This window comes from Protopterus annectens, chromosome 2.part0 (assembly GCF_019279795.1).
Source record: "Protopterus annectens isolate FY-2018-M chromosome 2.part0, PAN1.0, whole genome shotgun sequence".
NCBI lineage: Eukaryota > Metazoa > Chordata > Ceratodontiformes > Protopteridae > Protopterus > Protopterus annectens.
Genome location: NC_056728.1, coordinates 545,121,215 through 545,139,578, shown reverse-complemented (window position 1 = coordinate 545,139,578; position 18,364 = coordinate 545,121,215).

Genomic DNA, 18,364 nt, shown 5'->3' with positions numbered 1-18,364 from the left:
ATTTTCAGATATAGTTGTCTCTAAATGCTTTATATATCTAAGCCTTGTTCAAAGATCAAGAGATATATTTGCTAATGTTTTATGAAGACGGTCTTTATAGAAAGTAAAACTCATCTAAGGAATAGTATGGTCAGTTGTAGTCTTCTGATGCTTACCTTTATTTTTTATTGATAATCTTTGTTTCCCAAGTAGGTGGGCTGGTCCACAGACCATTTACAGCTGTGACACAGGTCAGTTAGGCATTCACAAATTTCAACAGATTTTTACAATTCTTTGTTATTTGTACAGATCATTTGTGAACAACAGTGGTGGGACTTAGTGAAAATAAATATAACTGATAATGATAGAGTATAAGTATGTTATTTATACAATTCAAGTAGTGTTGCAGTTCGTTTGCAAACTAACGGTGGTGTGACATGTGGAAAATACAAGTAAAACTGATGACAATAATAGTTTACCATTTAAAGAGAGCAACTAATTCTTCAGCCACAAATAAGTATCTTAAATGAGTTATCAAGAAGCGTGAATAGTATAAACACCACCTCATTGAGTCTGGTAATGTACAAGGCACAACAATTACTCATTACATGACAATGAAGTAAGGGGTGCCCTTGAAAATGAGTGGAAATACTTAAGTAAGGTCAAAGCACAGAAAAGATTGAGATTGCAGTCCCTACCACTCACTATTTCAGGCAAAATAAAACAAAACACATATTATACAATAAAGGGTGATAACCATTCAAAAATGTGTATGCTGATTGAACAGTCCAGTCAGCATGTCCACTGTAAAATAAGCAGATATGAACAGAAAGAAGACTGGCCACTAAAATGTATTTGGGCAACTAACCATCTGTTTGTCTGGATATCCTCCACTAACACTTCTGGAATACAAAATCTTTAATGAAAACTTATGGAATGAAAAAAAGCAGGAAAATCCTGTTAAATCACAACATATATGCCTCTCCAACCCACAGCACATAAACATAGTTTGAGGTGAATGTGAGCCAAATAAATGAATAAAATTAGAAATGTTACAGCCTATAAACATATTGAACTCCCTTAATATCTTTGAGCACCTAAGTGGACATTTTAAACAGTGTGCAGAAGTAACTGTTCTGTAGAGCAGAATATTATAATATAATTAACCAAAAAAAAAAAAAACTACATACCTTGAAACACCTATTGGAATTAATATTTCAATTATTATAACTTCAGTCCTCAATGATTTGCCAGAAAATCATAGCTTTTATTATGAACAGATCAAAAATATGACAATATCTGGATACCCAGAGAAAATGAACATACTCAACAGTCATTACAAAAAAAAAATGGCAGACATATCGATGTTGTCTGTAGCCATTCATTCCTACAGACAGAGCACGTGCAATGCATATCCAAGATATCCCAGACTATCAGAAAACATTATTTACAGAAGTTAGGACTTTTTTTTTTACTTAAATAATGTCATTGTATAATAGCAATAATTCATGACTGTGTGTTGGTAACACAGGATTTATCTATACCCATTCATGAATTATTGCCAGATAATGCCATTTTTAAAGACAGGAAAGAACTAGCCCCCAGAAATTTCCTCTGATAATCTGCTTTATATACTGCATGTGGTGCAGGTACAGAAAATGCAAATTTCAAATGAACTAGTGAGTTTTCTTCCATCCAGCCTGTTGTTTCAGTTCCCTTGTATTCAGATGACTCCCCACAAATCATAATATTAAAAATGTTGGCAGCCTATAACAAAACATAAACATAAATGCTCCTAGCAATGCTGAGCTAAAATGTAACAAACAGTTACTCTTTATTTTTTTTTTTTTTAATTTATTTAGGTTCATAGGTTCATATGTTCATACTAGGCTATCTGCCCTAGGGCATTTATAAGCCTAGCCAGAGTATGTTTGGCTTTCACCACCCATTTTAAATTAATTTTGCTATGCCCTTTTTCGAGGTTAGTATACTGTGCCTCTGTCTAACAGTGACACAGAAGTGATACCCGGGGTAAACCTATGATCTCCCATCCACTCATCAAGACTCCTCTTGAAGAGAATTAATGAGGGACTCTGCCTAACCTGGACTGGGATTTTATTCCATAGTGAAGGGAGCCTCTGGGTTATGAATCTGTCCCTTAAGCATGTCCCATTTATTTCAGTACTGAGGTTCAAGTCTCTGGAGCGTGTAGCTCGATGGGATTTGGATTTTTTGAGGTGCAGCATGTCCCTTAATTCCGGGTTGGACATGGCCTTATACATCAGGCACAGGTCACCTCTGAGCAGGAGGTATGCCACTGAGAAGAGCTGGAGTTTCTTTAACAGGGCAGCATATGGCATCTGTTTGAGCCCTTTGATCCTCTTGGTGAGGTACTTTTGGGGTCTTTCCAGTTGCTGCAGGTGTTTGATAAGGTACATCCCAAAAGGGGCATTGTACTCGATTATGGGCCTGATGAGGGATGAGTAAAGAGGCACGATGACCTCCCCTAATCTAGATGTGAATCCCTTCATGATTAGGTGGGCTATATAAAATGTTTTTCTAACCACTTTGGCCACGTGTTTGTCAAATGAGAGATTGCTATCAACTTGGGTCCCCAGGTCCCTAATTACTTCTTCTGTACTTAATGGATTACCACCTATGTGGTAATTTGTGGGCACTTTGTTTTGCCAAAGGGGATGACTATACACTTTTGGCGTTTAGCTTGAGGCCATGGCTCTGGCACCAGTTGTCTGTTTCTATGAGGCCCTTTTGGAGGATGCTTGTGTCGGCTGGAGAGTCGATTATGGCGCCCAGTTTGCAGTCATCTGTGAACTTGGTCAGCCATAGTCCTTCCGTGTTGGCCTGTACCTCCGAGAAATATAAACCAAACAAGAGAGGTCCCAGGACTGAGCCTTGTGGGATGCCACTTGTAACTGGTTTGGAGTCTGACATGGCTCCAGCAATTCTAACCATGTGGGTTCTGTCCTTGAGCCAGTTTGCAACCCATCTAGTGACATAGGGGTTTACATTTAAGCTGGTGAGCTTATCTATAATGCCCGAGTGGGGTATTGTATCGAAGGCTTTTGCGAGATCCAGATAGGCTGTGTGGACCACCTTGCCTTCGTCAATGGCCTTGGTGACTGTTTCAAAGAAGTAAACCAGGTTTAAGAGGCAGGATCTGCCCTTAACAAAGCCGAACTTGGTAGGATCCAGTGTCTGTAGGTCCCCAATATCTTTATTTATGAGGTCCATGATGATCCTTTCCATAGCTTTGCAGACCAAGCTAGTCAGGCTTACAGGGTGATAGTTTCCAGGGTCCGTTGAGGCACCACCTTTGTGGAGAGGGACCACTGTTGCCGTACGCCACTCTTTGGGTACATATCCTGTAGTAAGGCTGAGATTGAACAGTAGTTGTATGTTTGGGTTTAGCTCTTCTTGGAGTTCATGTAGGATGCAGCCTGGGACACCGTCTGGTCCCATTGATGCTGTGTTTTTTGCTTTGGAGAGGGCGGCTCCCACCTGAGCATCTGAGATGTCAGGGGGCAGCACTCTGCTGGGATAGATATTTGCCCTTTTGGTGGGGGGGGGGAAGTTTGCGCTGAACCTGTCAGCTAGGATGTTGGCAATGTCTGTGGGATCAGTGTATTTTTTGTCATTTTGGACTAATTCAGAGCATATCTGGGAATTCCCACCCAGGTTCCTAACATAACTAAAGAAAGCCTTGTGATTATCCTTAGTGTCCTGTGCAATTTTTCTCTCGAAGCTGGCCTTTGACGATTTTATGAGTGCCCGTAGTTTTTTGCTAATACTGATCAGAGATGCCTTCCCTTTTTGGGATTTTGCTCTATCATGTAGTAGCTTCCTCCTTCTATTGTATAGTTTGTTTATGGCTGCGGTCCACCAGACAGGTTGTCTGCCTTTGGAGGATTGGGTCTTGGTTTTATTTGGGATTGCATGATCCATGCATTACTGAAGGTGTTCATAGAATGCATTTATAAAGGATTCTGCGGACTGGGCCGTATTTTCCACAGGCTCGGGGGCTTTGAAGGATTCCACCTCGGTTTTGAGGAGTGTGAAATTTGCTTTAGAGAAGTTTTTCACTGTGGTTTTCTGGGCAGGGGGTGGGGTCGGGATGTGAATATCCAGTGAGATTAGTTTATGGTCTGATCTTACCAGTGAGGGATACACTTCTGGTCTGGAGCATAGAGTCCCCATGTTGGTGATGATCAGGTCCAGTATGTTTTCCCCTCTTGTGGGAGTGGTAACAAGTTGTTCCATAGCATTTGAGTTTATGAATTCTAGGAACCTTTGGGCAAGGGTGTTGGAGCTAGAGTAATGCTCCCAATCTATGTTTGGGTAGTTGAAGTCGCCCAATATAATGGTGTTCGGAGAGACCTTCATATTTTCCAGTGTTCTCAGGAAGACCGAGTGGGGTTCCTGGGTTTGGGAGGGTGGTCTGTAGCAGGCTATAAACTGGAAGGCAGTTTTACCCACTGTTAGTTGCACATGGATAGTCTCTGATGCTTCGTGCTTTGCCACCAACCTGGAGGTGTGGGTATCTTTGATGAATATCGATACTCCCCCTCCTTTTGTGGTTCGGTCCTAGTTTTGGGGCCGAAAAGCATGGTATGAGGTATAACCTGGTAGTGCTGGGGTGCTCTCGGGAGTCCTGAACCAGGTTTCTGTTACTGCACAGATATCGATGTTCTCCATGCTAAGGAGAGTTTCGAGTGCGTGCATCTTGAGGTTTAGACTTCTGGCGTTGAGTAGCATTACTCTTAGTTTCTTATCCCTTGTGATACCTATGGAGGTGGGTTTGTCTTTTGAGCCTTGCCTAAAAAAGGCACTATGGGGGTAGCAAGAGCCTTTGCCAATATCCGAAAGCCCAGGGGTGACAGGTGCAAGCCGTCCCTAGCAAAGCATCGTGACTTGTCGTGCATATCATCCCAAGCTGACAGGCATTGGATCCCCTTTGAATGACACCAATACTTAAGCCAATTGTTGAAATTGATCATCTTGTCTTCATATTGTGGCATCATTCTTGGTGAGGGTAAGATGCTACTCAAGGTCAGGGTCATACCAGCCTGGGCTACATGCTCAGAGAGCTCCTCTATGTCTCTTTTCATGTAGTCCAGGGAGGTACGTCTCAGGTCATTCACACCAGCATGGACAATGACTGAGTCATATTTGTACTTGCCTTGGAGTGACCTGACTGCTTGTGTTATGTGGCAAATCCTAGCACCAGACAGGCTGCTCACCATGACCTTCTCCTTGTTCAGCCTGGTGAGCGGGACGTCAGTGTGCCTGACGATAGAGTCACCTATTACAAGTGTATCAGGTGTGTTGTTTAGCCTTAAGGGCTGTGACTGTTTGGCACACTGGCTTTGTGAGATATGTGTTGCACATGTTTTGTTTTGGGGTAGCGGTTGCTTGGGTGTCTGCTTTGGAGGTCTCTGCTGCTTAGGCAGATCTTTATTTAGAGCCTCCGAGTATGTTTTTGTGTGCTTATTTGTTTGGTTTGCTGTCGTGGTAGGTCTGTGTGAGACTGGAATTGTAGTGAGTGTGGTTTCCTTCTCCTCCTGACTGGTTATGCCAGTACTGAGTTGAGAGAGCTTAGCCTCCAGTTTGGCTATATGGTTGCATCTCTCACATGTGTTGGAATTTGTTGGGAGGAGGAGAGGGTTGTCTGTGTACATGAGGCAGTTGTAACATTGCCTCAAGATTCCCATATTCACCAGCTGGACCGGAGAGGAGATTGACAACTGACCTTTGGACATGCTAGAATAATATTGGGAATTCCTTTATAATTGAAAACAAGGGCCAATGGGGAGCGAGGGTGTAGTGCTTTTAATTTTTAGTGCTGACTTATAATTGCTTTAGTGAGCAAGTGCCAGGTAACAAGTGCAATGTGTTACAGGTAACTTAAATGCAAAAACGACAAACAGTAACTTTCTTTCAAGCGAAGCAAGGAAATAAGTACAGTAAGCAATGCAGATATCACTAGGGATCCACAGAAGCACTGAGAAGCCGCGTTTTAGGTGGAATTAGCGTTCCAGGGAAATAACAAGCATACAAACAAAGCTAGATTCAGCAGGCCTGGATCTAGTCGATGCTACAGCAAACAAGGTGTACCAATTTCAGTAAGAAGAAATTCAGATATGCATGCACTATAAGCCTTCAACCAGAAATTCCCAGCTCAGAAGGGCAGAGTACAGCCTCTCCTCCCACAAGAGTGCAGACCACGAACCCTCTTAATGTAAAATAACTGGCCTGAAAGCCCAAGTGCTTAAACCAGAATTAATATACTTTTAGAATAACAGACACTGAGCCCTCAATCAGCAGTTCCCAACTTAGAAGGATGTAAGCTACCTGTTCTGCCACTACAGTGCAGACCACAAACCCTCTCAATGTAAAACAACTGGTCTGAAGCCCAAGTGTTTAAACTAAAAGGCTTAGAATGAGTTACACCAAGCAGTAATAAATACAATTGAGAACTTTTAAGATGATGCAAAAGCAAAATAAAATAGGAAGAAACACAAGTACAGTAAAAGCAGAAGAATTTTTTTTTTTTTTTTTTTTTTTTTTTTTTTTTAGAAAAAAGCAGTAGTAAATACAATTCTCATGCAGTGCAAGCTGGCACACTTGAATATGTAGCAATATTAGTCCACACACAGTTTGAAAAAATGTAATTAAATTAAAAAGGACTAAAAGCAAGTGCAGAAAGGGTTTATTAGGTAGAATGCGGTAAAGAGATGTCCTGGGGGAGTGTCTTAGATCAAATCTACAGTGGGGCGGGCACTGCAAAAGCCACCAAATTTAAACTACAACCAAGAATAGGGAGGGTGGGGGAACAGTTTCAACACAGATGTAAGGAATGTGCAAATTATAAAAAATATATATACTGTTTTCTATATATTTGCAGAGCAGTAAGACACAGATATCAAGCAGACAATTTAGCTCTATAATACAGAATAACACAGAAAATATACTCAGCTCTATAAACTTGAAGATAGTTCTGTAAGGCTGTCTCTCAAACTAAGGTTCCAGTTTGAATACAGGTTGTTAATTAAAAGGAGACACAGCACTAGCTAAATTATATCAGCTGAAAGACAAGGCAGGAAATGAGGGGGGTGGGGGAACAGTTTCAACACAGATGTAAGGAATGTGCAAATTATAAAAAAATATATATACTGTTTGTTGACCAGGCTAGTCTAACTGGATATATGTCCATTTTCAGTAGAGGCCCGGGGATAGAGGCTCCAAGCATAGGCAGTGACATATCATATATTTCATACAAATAACAAACAGAAATATAAAGTTAAAATTGTTTTTTTTACAGATGTACAGACATTATAATTTATATCTAGTACAGTGGAGGATAGCATATTTAGAGTAAGAATACTCTTATAAAGTACTAAGAAGGAAATCTAGTTAAATACTAGTTAGAGGCAAGGTTACTGGTTAACCCAGGTAAACATAATAGAACAACAGAGCAGAGAAGTCTAGGGAGAGTGAGATGGGGATTTAGATATTAGTCAGGGTTAGAGCAGGGACACAGCCAGTGTGTAGTAGGGTATTCTTTAAGGTATTTTTTGAAAAGCAGTGTGGAAGAAAGAGATGTGAGTTCCCTTGGAAGCAGGTTCCAGGTTCTTTTATTTCCACCATAAACATCTGACATACTAGCAGCCAGTTATAAAAACCTCTCTTTTCTCTATAAAATTGCATCTTTTACATTATTCTGAATGCCGTTCTCGTATATCTCTAATCAGTCTTTTAAAATAATCTCTCCTTGCTATTGCCCATTCCTTTTCTTACTGGACAGCTAAAGTGTATGGAGGATGCCTAAGACAAAGAACAGTTCCCCTGGCAAGGTAGACTTCATTAGTAAAGTTATTTGGCTTGAAGAAGCAATGGAACAGAAAGTGAAAATGTAGGACAAACCACATTATAAAAAGCACCTAATCTGACTGCATCACTCTCAGTGGTGTTAATCTGTCACGTATACCCTTAGTTTTTAAACTATACCAATGTTATTTTGTGCCTTAAAACTGTAATAAAGCATACCTGATTTTCTGTGCAGCACAGTGAATATCCGATAGCCATGCAGTTTCCCTGCACTTTTCCTGCATGACAGCTGTATGCTAGTTAAGCTCTGTTTATTTCCCAAAAGGCTCAGTTTAATACAAAGCAGGTCCTCAGAACTGCTACCTAAAGTAGAGATGTTATGCTCTGTGTCAGTATGAAAGTGTTGCAAAAGGCCTTAGTACCCCTTGATTGTCTCTCTTCTCCTTATTTGCCCTTTAGGCTAACCAGTAGTGTGCTCTAGTAGCTTTATGATTTCATGTGGGATTTATTTTATTTTGTTTGGCTCTTGTTTCCACACTATACTCAAAAGGCACAGTATCAAATTTGTATTTTGTAGCAGCTTGCCAGCACATTTTGTCTGCTTGAGTAGGATGAGCATGCTGTCACAAAAATGGTTCGGCACAGTTGTTTTTGTCCTTTATGTGTTTAAGAATTGTCATGTCTTACTAGAATATTTGTTATAGATCCCCATCGCCATTTATTTAAAAACAGTATGTGACAATCATGTTCAGCTTAGGGGAAGGGAAATAAAAGAGTTCTACTTTTCACAAGTTACTCAGGACAGATAGCATGAATACTTTCTGATATAAAGATCTTCTTAATTAATTACAAGATTCTGATGTACAGGGGGAACAACAGAATTGCACAACTTCTACATAAAAAGCATTGTTAGTGTGTATCATGACACTGAATTTTGATTATTAAAATATATAGTGAGGATGGAGCAGACTGATAAAAATATGTAGTTAATGAAATAAGGGCTTGCCCTCATAACAGCTGGAAACATTTGTTTACAATGGCTATTGTACGTCTGTACTTTTAAAAGGCATTGTGTCATTTCAGTAGCTGCATAAAAAGTTGCACAGCTAGAAATGTTTACTATATAGGTATACATCAAAAGCATTACCTAGCCCTCATTGCTTTACAAGTGGGCACATAACTAATTGTTGCACATTTCACTTATTTGCTTCAGATTTCATAGCTGACCTGCTATATCTGGATGAAAATACCTCTGAGAGTGAGAAATGATCTTCACAACCTTGTGACTGCAAAGCTTTGCCCTAAATTATTCAACAGTTTCTATGGCAGCGCACCTTGAAACTGTAAGTGTAAAGCACATAGTGTACTCTTTTGCTGTTGAAGTCCTTTTCCTCCTGGGAATCTTTAAATATAGCAGCTTAAAAAGAGAAAATTTTATTTCACAAATATTTCTCTTAAAACAGCTGACAACTAATTTAATGGGTCTCCTTTTTTACTCCTTCAGAAGACAGTATAGCATATTAAATGTTACAAAACAGTAATCTTTGTTCTTGTTTTTTCTTTTTAAGCAGGTAATTATGTTACACTGAGGATTTTGTTTGAAGAGTGAGATCCTTGAGTTTTAGATGATGGTGCAGGTTAAGTTTAGCTCTGTGGTGAAAACAATGGAGGTTAGCATTCAGAATGACATTAAGATTTTCATCTTGTATATTTGTAACATATGAAAGGTAAAGCTAATAAGAACGCTATTCAGCAGTGTCACTATCAAGCTAGCAGGACTAAACATACAATTTTTGCTTACTCAAAAATATTTTATGAAGCATCTTTCACAAGCACTTTAGAGATAGCAATTGTGACAAACTAATTCCCTCCTGGAAAAAAAAGAGATCATAATGCACTAGAGCTGTTTGCATTTTCTTATGTTGCAGTGGTAACTACCTGGTTTGTATTTAGTACAGAATGGGTGGTACTGCAACAAGCTAGCAAAGAAAAATTACAATTCAGTTTCTATAATCAGTTTGCAAGGTCACAGCTATTTGGCATAACTGAGGTTACATTATATCTTTCAGGACATTTCAAAATCAGACATATTTAAATTACATGATACGATCAATAGCTTCACAAATTTTATCTAGAAATGCACTATAATTATATGGGAAGTAAAAGCAAGTATTGTTAAGGAAATTAATAATTCTGGCTGAAGAAAAATTGCCAGGATAAAACAACCATGATTTTCAAGTCCATCTCCATTGGGTAACCATTGGAATTTTCATGTTATCCTTGAATGAGTATAGTTCTTGAACTTATCAACTGTCATGGTTTGGGTTGAACGTGCCTCACATCAGCTTTTTAATGATGTTGCACCACAGTCTTAAAGAGAATTTTAATCCATGCACTTCTAAGTTCCTCTCTGCCTTTCACAGCTCTGATCTTGGTTTCAATGCATGGCATTGGAAGGATTCTGCATTATATACCTAAAAACCTAAGGCAGTTGAAGCACTTTTTTAGTATCCAGTTTATGAACTAGGACCTACAATGACATGGTTAAATTTTCTGGGAGAGGTGTAAAATATTAGAGAGTGACATTCGTTTTCAGCACTTTAATCCACCACATGAAGATGGAATAAGAACCTGGAAGTATACCTTACTGCAGACTAGATGGATGACTTGATGTATAGGTACTAAGAAATTAATAGGAGAGGCCATTTTATAATCTATTATGAAATCCTGAGCTGGATTCAAACCTATGGGAAAAAAGTAAGAGATTAAGAGGACAGACACTGGCTAAAGCTTCTTTCTTCAAAGCTCATGTCTACAATTGCCTCTGGTTTCCCACAGTGTGCGTGTTCTCCATATAGGTCATTGTAGACTGTGGTCATGTTACCTGTCAACTAATGTTGCCTACAGCACAGGAGATTTAACCCTGGGCAGAAATCTTTTGGTGTAAGACCAGTATTTCCAGCAAGACCATGCCAAATTTTGACCATCTAGAAGAGGACAGTGACTGGTATGTTACTGCAATGTGATCCCTTGAATTTGTGCCATTCTCAAGGAGTCTACCACTCTTGCCTCTACGTAAGTCAAGCCAGCCTCATTGGCCAGATCAATGAAGACTTCTGTTGTTTTGCTCATTTCAGTTCGGTCTCTATAGATACCAGAGCACTATACATACTTGCAGTCTATGATGTTTGGGAGGTCTGTCCTTCTGAGGGCAAGAGTGTTCTATGAGAATATACAATTTTAAAGAAAAAATGAGGAGGTACACAGTCCTGTCATGACATGGCATTGTCTGTGGCATGTGATGCCATTTCCCTGTCTCAAATTATAGCTCTAAAATTATAGGTTCCAAAAATATGAAAATAAACTGTGATTCCCACAAAAACAAAACAAAAAACAGCAAACTTTAAACTCTTACATTAAAATATTTTTGTAGCAGATCTTCATTCTCATTATATCCAATATGAGAGCTGCACCTACAACACCACTACTACTTTTATATACTATCTCTGAGATCATGGCACAAAATGGGGGATGTGAAACTCCAGAACTGCCACAACCACAAGCATAGCATATAGATATCCTTACATTCACTGCTGCAATATTCACAACTTATGGGGATTCCCTGCCTTGAAGCCCATCGTCTGGCCAGTCTACCAAAGCCTACTATTGCTTTAAGGTACACTGAATGTCACCTAAATAATCCATGCATAGAATAGGGCATAAAGATGACATTCAGGCATACCATCCTTGGAACTTCTTTGAAGCCAGTCCAAACCCTGTTTTTAACCATCTGTCTGTTTGCCTCCATCTGTTTTTTGATGTTTTTTTCTGTATGTTAGATTTCTGGTGATTACTCCTGTTTGCTAAGTCCTCACTGTTGCAGATACATACCCATTTGGGTTTCTTGTTCTTTTTCTTGATTTTGTTGTGCTGTTTTCTGGGTTAATATCATCCAGGAAGGGTAAATGCCAGTGTGGGAGACAGATTCCTCATAAAGAATTCCATGATAACTTTCTTTTGCCTAGGAGCTCATGACTATACTTCTTGTTCAATTTGTCAAATGTTTGTCCCAAAAACCCTTCATAGTAGGCTTTCTTCCCTTTCACTGTATCTTGAGAATCAGCATCTTAAGCTTCTTGCTAAAGATACTATGGATGAAACTTCCTGACCCAAGGGTCAGCCATCAGGGAATAAGAAGGTGAAAAAGTTAAGACCAGAATCTTCCACTGTCCAGCCTCTGCCTGGTGTTTCTCCCAAGGTTATTACAAACCCAGAGGATTGCCTGGCTACATTGTCAGATTTCTCTTCTGCATCCATGTTGGAGGCTAGTGAGGATCTGGCGGGCAGAACAGGATGAGGATTTGCAGGTGCCCAATTAGGGCATTTAGGGGGAACCATGGTTGATTGTTTCCAAGGAGTCTAGAGGGGTCCCACAGTTTCTTCTTAGGGAAGAATTTTCTACTACTATTCTGGAATGCCATCCTGTGTTAGAGCCTTCTCAGTTTTCTAGAACGAATGTTTCCTTAAAAAAGAAACAAAAGTAAACATGTTTCTTCTGCTCCTCATCCTGGGATCAACAAAGTGGGTAGCAGGCCTTTACTCAAGGGTTATTTAATGCTTTACTGTTGTTAAGGCCTCCTCAAGGGGTTCTGGTTCATGTCCTCCTTGGTTCTCTTCTTCACCTAAAATGCTCATGGAATTGAATTTTTCTGAAGATTTGGATTCTGGTGAAGAATCACTTACTTATTCTACCCCAATTCCTTCTCCTTTGGACTACAGGGTCTGAGGAGGGGGAATCTAATAGTCCAGATGCTTCTTGTGAGGAAATTTCCTTTGGGGCAGAATCTTTAGGATGATGGCGTTTTTTAAGTGGGACTGTGCCCAGGATTCTGATATCCTTAAGATGTACTTTGAGTTACTGCAGGCAGAATCTCCTAAACTTGCAGCTATTCCTCCTTGGATGTTTTTTCCAGTGCCTCTAAAGCACTTGATTCTCTGCCCCCTACTCCCAAGAAGTCTGAGGATTGTTCCTTTTTGCTCAAATTTCCTGCTGCTGACCCCGCTGTGATGTGCAGCCTCTGATAAGCTGTCTCATTTGCTTCCTTTGTTTCTGACAAGGAGAGCAGAACCATGGACAGGCTGGGTAAGAAGATTTATGCTATGGCTACCCTAACTTTTAGGGCTATTAATTACCAGACCCATATATCAAGGTATGTGTTTGCTGTTCTTTCTCAGGCTTGTCAGCTTTTGTCTGATCTTCCAGACTCTGAGAGTCAATCTTCTGCTCTTTTCTTGCTAGGGACTTCCACTCTAGTAGTTCTTCATTCTGTCAAATGTAGTTATGATGCAGTGGATGCCTCTTTTAGGGCTGCTGCTTTTAGGTCAGTGATGAGGAGGTATTCTTGGCTTAGGCTTCAAACTTTACCCTATGATATTAAGGCTAAGTTGCTGGATGCTCCTCTGGATAATAAACTTTTGTTTGGTGGAGTGGCTGCTGGATTATTTAAGTCTCTTCAGGACAAGGGTAAGGCATTACAGGAGCTTAGCCATGTCTTTGTTTCTCCTCTGCATAACTTTCAGAGAAACTACTCTTCTAAGCCAGCCTTTGTTCATCGGCATTATCGCCCTCCTGCTAAAGGTAAAAATGGTGGTAAATGAGCTTCTCCTGCTAAGGCCACTTGGGCTGCAGGAATTCAAAAGCCTTCCTTTCCTGACAAACTAGGGGCTGTTTGACTATCCCCCTGTTCCCAGCCACATTCCTCTTTTTCTATACCTCTCTCTTTCTCTTCCTATTTGGCTTCAAATCACCCAGGATTCTTGGGTTCTGTTAATGATTCATCAGGGGTACTTCATGGTGTGGACTTCCCATCCTCCTTTTATGGGCATCACTCAGCCTCCTCAGGAACAGCTTCCTTTTTTCTCAGAGGTTCTTTGAGATCTCTTGTCTCAAGGGGCTATTCAAGAGGTGTCTGTCTCCCAAAGGGGAAGCGGTTTAATTCAAGAATGTTTCTAGTGCCCAAAAAAGAGGGTACTTGGAGACTGATTCTAGCTCTCTCTCATCTAAACACTTTTCTAAAGGTGCCTTCCTTTTGTTTGATGTCCCTTCAGACCCTGTTTCCTCTCTTGCTCCCTCAGGCCTTTCTGGTGTCTCTGGCTCTCAAGGATGTGTATCTCCATATTCCGATCCATCCTCCTTTCAGGAAGTTTTTGAGTTTCTCTGTTGTTTCCTGGCATTTTCAGTTCTGTGCTTTGGCCTTTCTGCTGCCCCAAGGGTGTTCACAAAATGCCTCACTCCTGTGATTGTTTTTTACAGGCTTCAAGGGATCGAAATATTTCTTTACTTAGACAACCTGCTGATTCAGGCAAACTCTCTGGATGTACTTTTACAAAATCTTCATTTTGCCATTTCTCTTCTTCAGAGCTTGGGGTTCATGATAAACTTCAGAACATCTTTACTGACCCCTTCTCAGGATCATGTTTTTTCTAGGTTGCAAGATTTAGTTGGTGCAAATGCTGGCATCCCTGCCTCCTCCAAAGGCCTTAACTCTCATTTCTTAACTTTCAAACTCTTCTCCCCCTGGCCTCCATTACAGCCAGGGAGTTTCTGAGAACTCTGGGTTTCATAACTTCCACCATTCTGATGCTTCCTCTGGTCAAACTACACATGAGAAAGTTCCAGTGGTTTCCGAGGTCAATATGGCTTCAACATGTGCATCCTCTAGACTTTACAGTTCCTCTTCTCCCTTGTTTCAAGAAGGAACTTATATGGTGGATTCAGCAGTTGTCTCTGAAGCCAGAGCTTCCTATTCATCCTCCTCTTCCCTCTCAGGATCTCTTCACAGACACTTCAGATGTGGGATGAGGAGCAACATTTGGCTCCCTGAAGGTACAGGGAGTGTGGTCGCGTCATCAGCAGAAGGAGCACATCAGCCTCATAGAGATGAGACCTGTTATGCTGGCTCTTCAGGCCTTTCATCCTATGTTCTGTCTGGGGCCTCTCAAGGTATTCACAGACAATACCACAGTTATTTCAAGGTATTCACAGACAATACAACAGTTATGTGGTATATCAACAAAAAAGGTGGAACATGATCTTACCTGCTTTGCCAACTGGCACTTCTGATATGGGATCTGGCTGTCAAGTATTAAGTGACTCTTCAGGCAGTTTATATCTCTACAGATAAGAACACTGTAGCAGACACTCTGAGCAGGTCCTTCACTCAATCCCATGAACAGATGCTTCTTAGGGATGTGTTTCTGGACATTGTTTACCAGTGGGGTAACCTCAAGTAGATCTCTTTGCCTCCCCTCTGAACAAACAACTTCCTTTGTTTTGTACCAGAGTCCCAGGTCCTCTGGTGCAGAAGGTAGATGTTCTCTCATTTCTTGGAAGGGAATTTTTTTTATGCATTCCCTCCCCTTACTCTCCTTTTGAGAGCCCTGTTCAAGATTCAACAGGATACTCCCAAACTCCTGTTGGTGACACACTTTTGGCCATAACAGCACTGTTTCCTTCTACTTCTGCATCTAGCCAAGGGAAGTCATCACAAGTTACCTCACACAGTGGATCTACTCACACAAGACAAAGGATCGTTCATGCATCCCCACCTGTCCATGCTTCAACTAACACTGGGGGTGATACGGTTTTGATTCCTCATAGATACCTTTTTTCTGAGGATGTGCTGCAGGTCCCACAGGAGGCCAGAAAACCTACTACTAGGAAATCCTACTTATCTAAATGAAAGAGGTTTTCATTTGGTGTCTTTCTCATGACCTGGAGCTACTTACTGTGGATGTTCCTTTGGTTCTCTCTTATTTGTGTGAGTTGTTCAATGCTGGTTTGGCCTATTCTTCTATTAAGGCCCACTTATCAGCTCTTTCTTCCTTTAACTCCTTCTTTCTTCTGTAAAGTCTCATTCTGCTAGAGCTGTGGTTTCTTCTGGTGTTTTCTCAAGGGCTCAGACACTAATTCTATTCTTGAAGCAGCTACCTGGACTTCTGTGCATACTTCTACCAAACACTACAAGCTGGATCGTATCCCCAGAGCTAGAGGGGGTTTTGCTAAATGCCATTCTTCGTGGCTTCTTAGAGTGCTCTAGGGCTGCTTCCTCCTCCCAAGTTTTTTCTTGAGCTTTGGCACTCTCACATAAGTTATGAATACTGCAGTGGTGAATGTAAGGGCATAGTACAGTTGTATAAAATCTTACCATAATTGTAGATGTCCTTGCCTTCACTGCTGCAGTATTCACTCCCTCCCTCCACCCCCCTAGTCTTTTTTCCTTCCTGGATGTGCCTTTTCTCTTTGGTTTTCTTTGGACTGCTGTTCCTACTTAGGCAATCAGTCACCTTTATGTTCTACTCTACACGAGGAGTGTTTAGGTTACAGTCAGTGTACCTTAAAGCAATGGCAGGCTTTGGTAGACTGGCTGGGCAATGGGCTTCATGGCAGGTAATCCCCATAAGTTATGAATACTGCAGCAGTGAAGGAAAAACATCTACTGTTATGGTAAGATTTTACACAATTGTACTTTCCCATTTCTAGTCAGTTTTTTATTATTGTTGTAGTCTGGCACTTAATGTAGATGATTACTGTGTTCCTAAGTGGAGTCTCAGTAAGATCCATAGAGATAAGTTATTTACCCTTCTTAACAAATATAAATACATACATTCTAAGGATTGCAGTTATGATCCTCATAATTTCAACATGGACCTGTACTGCAGTGGGTAATGGAGGAACACATCTGCAAACATCCCGTGCTTACCTGGATTTCTCAAATGTTGCAGCTCTGCACTAGAACTGTGTGTATACATGGGTGGGATTGTCCCTTTCTCCTTCCATCCTCTTTTGCAATTGATTTTCTGAGTATGCTGAGATGATGTCCGTATATCTCAGTATAGCTCTCATCTCAGGTTTAAGACATTCCTCTAATCACCCTCATAAAGCACTTCTGCCTTTTCCCAGAAAAGGGCTGAATTAATATCTGGGGAAGGAAAAATAAGGGACCTAGTGACCTAGTATCAAATCCTTTGCTTCATAGCTCTTATAGGTTCATAGGGAAGTACTAGGCTAGCTACAATTGCGGGTCATTTTAAGCTTAGTCAGATTCCCTTTTGTACTCGATTTACCCTATCCCATTAGACCATGGCCATGCATGCCTTAGAAGTTTTTTTTAAGGGGTGTATATCAGTTAGGTCATAATGTAATGGCTTCTGCTCTCCATCAGAGTCATAGGTGCCAGATCAGAGGTGAATTTCCAGTTCTCCCATCTGCTAGTTCCGATTACCCTTGAAAAGGGTTATAGAAGGGTTTGGTTTCACATGGATGTGAAGCCTATTCCAGAGAATGGACATTCTCTTGAGATACATACCTGTCCCTCCAACTCCAAAATGTTCTACTTAAATTACAAGCAAAGTTTAAATCCTAGGATCCGGTAGTTCTGATGATGTCCATTTTGTGGGTATGTAAAACTTCCATTAGGGTTGGATCCAAGGATGGCTTGTATCCCAGGCATAAATCGCCTCTCAGCAGTCTGTAGGAAACAGAGTATAGGGATAGGGCTTTGAAATGCTCTGCACAGGCATTGTGTCTATGCTCCATATTATATTTGCGAGGGTCCTCTGTGGACATTGCAGTTGTTGCATGTGCCTGGTCAGGTACAGACTGAAGAAAGCATTATGCTCAATGATGGATCAGATGATGACTGAGCATAGAGGTACAGTGACTTCTCTGGACCTAGATGCCATGTCCTTACTTATAAATTAAGTAACAGAATGATTTTCTTATTATCCTAGATACATATTACTATCTACATAAGTCCCCACATCTCTGACTATTGTGTCTACTTTTATGGGTGTTTTAGTGATGAGGTAGGTTTTCAGGGTGGCTGACTAACCAAATGATGTACGGTGGGGTGAGTATGCTGTCCTACACTAGTATATGATATGGTGATATATAGTGGGGTGAGTATGCTGTCCTACATTAGTATATGATATTGTGATGTACGGTGGGGTGAGTATGCTGTCCTACATTAGTATATGATATGGTGATATATAGTGGGGTGAGTATGCTGTCCTACATTAGTATATGATATTGTGATGTACGGTGGGGTGAGTATGCTGTCCTACATTAGTATATGATATGGTGATATATAGTGGGGTGAGTATGCTGTCCTACATTAGTATATGATATTGTGATGTACGGTGGGGTGAGTATGCTGTCCTACATTAGTATATGATATGGTGATATATAGTGGGGTGAGTATGCTGTCCTACATTAGTATATGATATTGTGATGTACGGTGGGGTGAGTATGCTGTCCTACACTAGTATATGATATGGTGATATATAGTGGGGTGAGTATGCTGTCCTACATTAGTATATGATATTGTGATGTACGGTGGGGTGAGTATGCTGTCCTACACTAGTATATGATATGGTGATATATAGTGGGGTGAGTATGCTGTCCTACATTAGTATATGATATGGTGATATATAGTGGGGTGAGTATGCTGTCCTACACTAGTATATGATATTATGATGT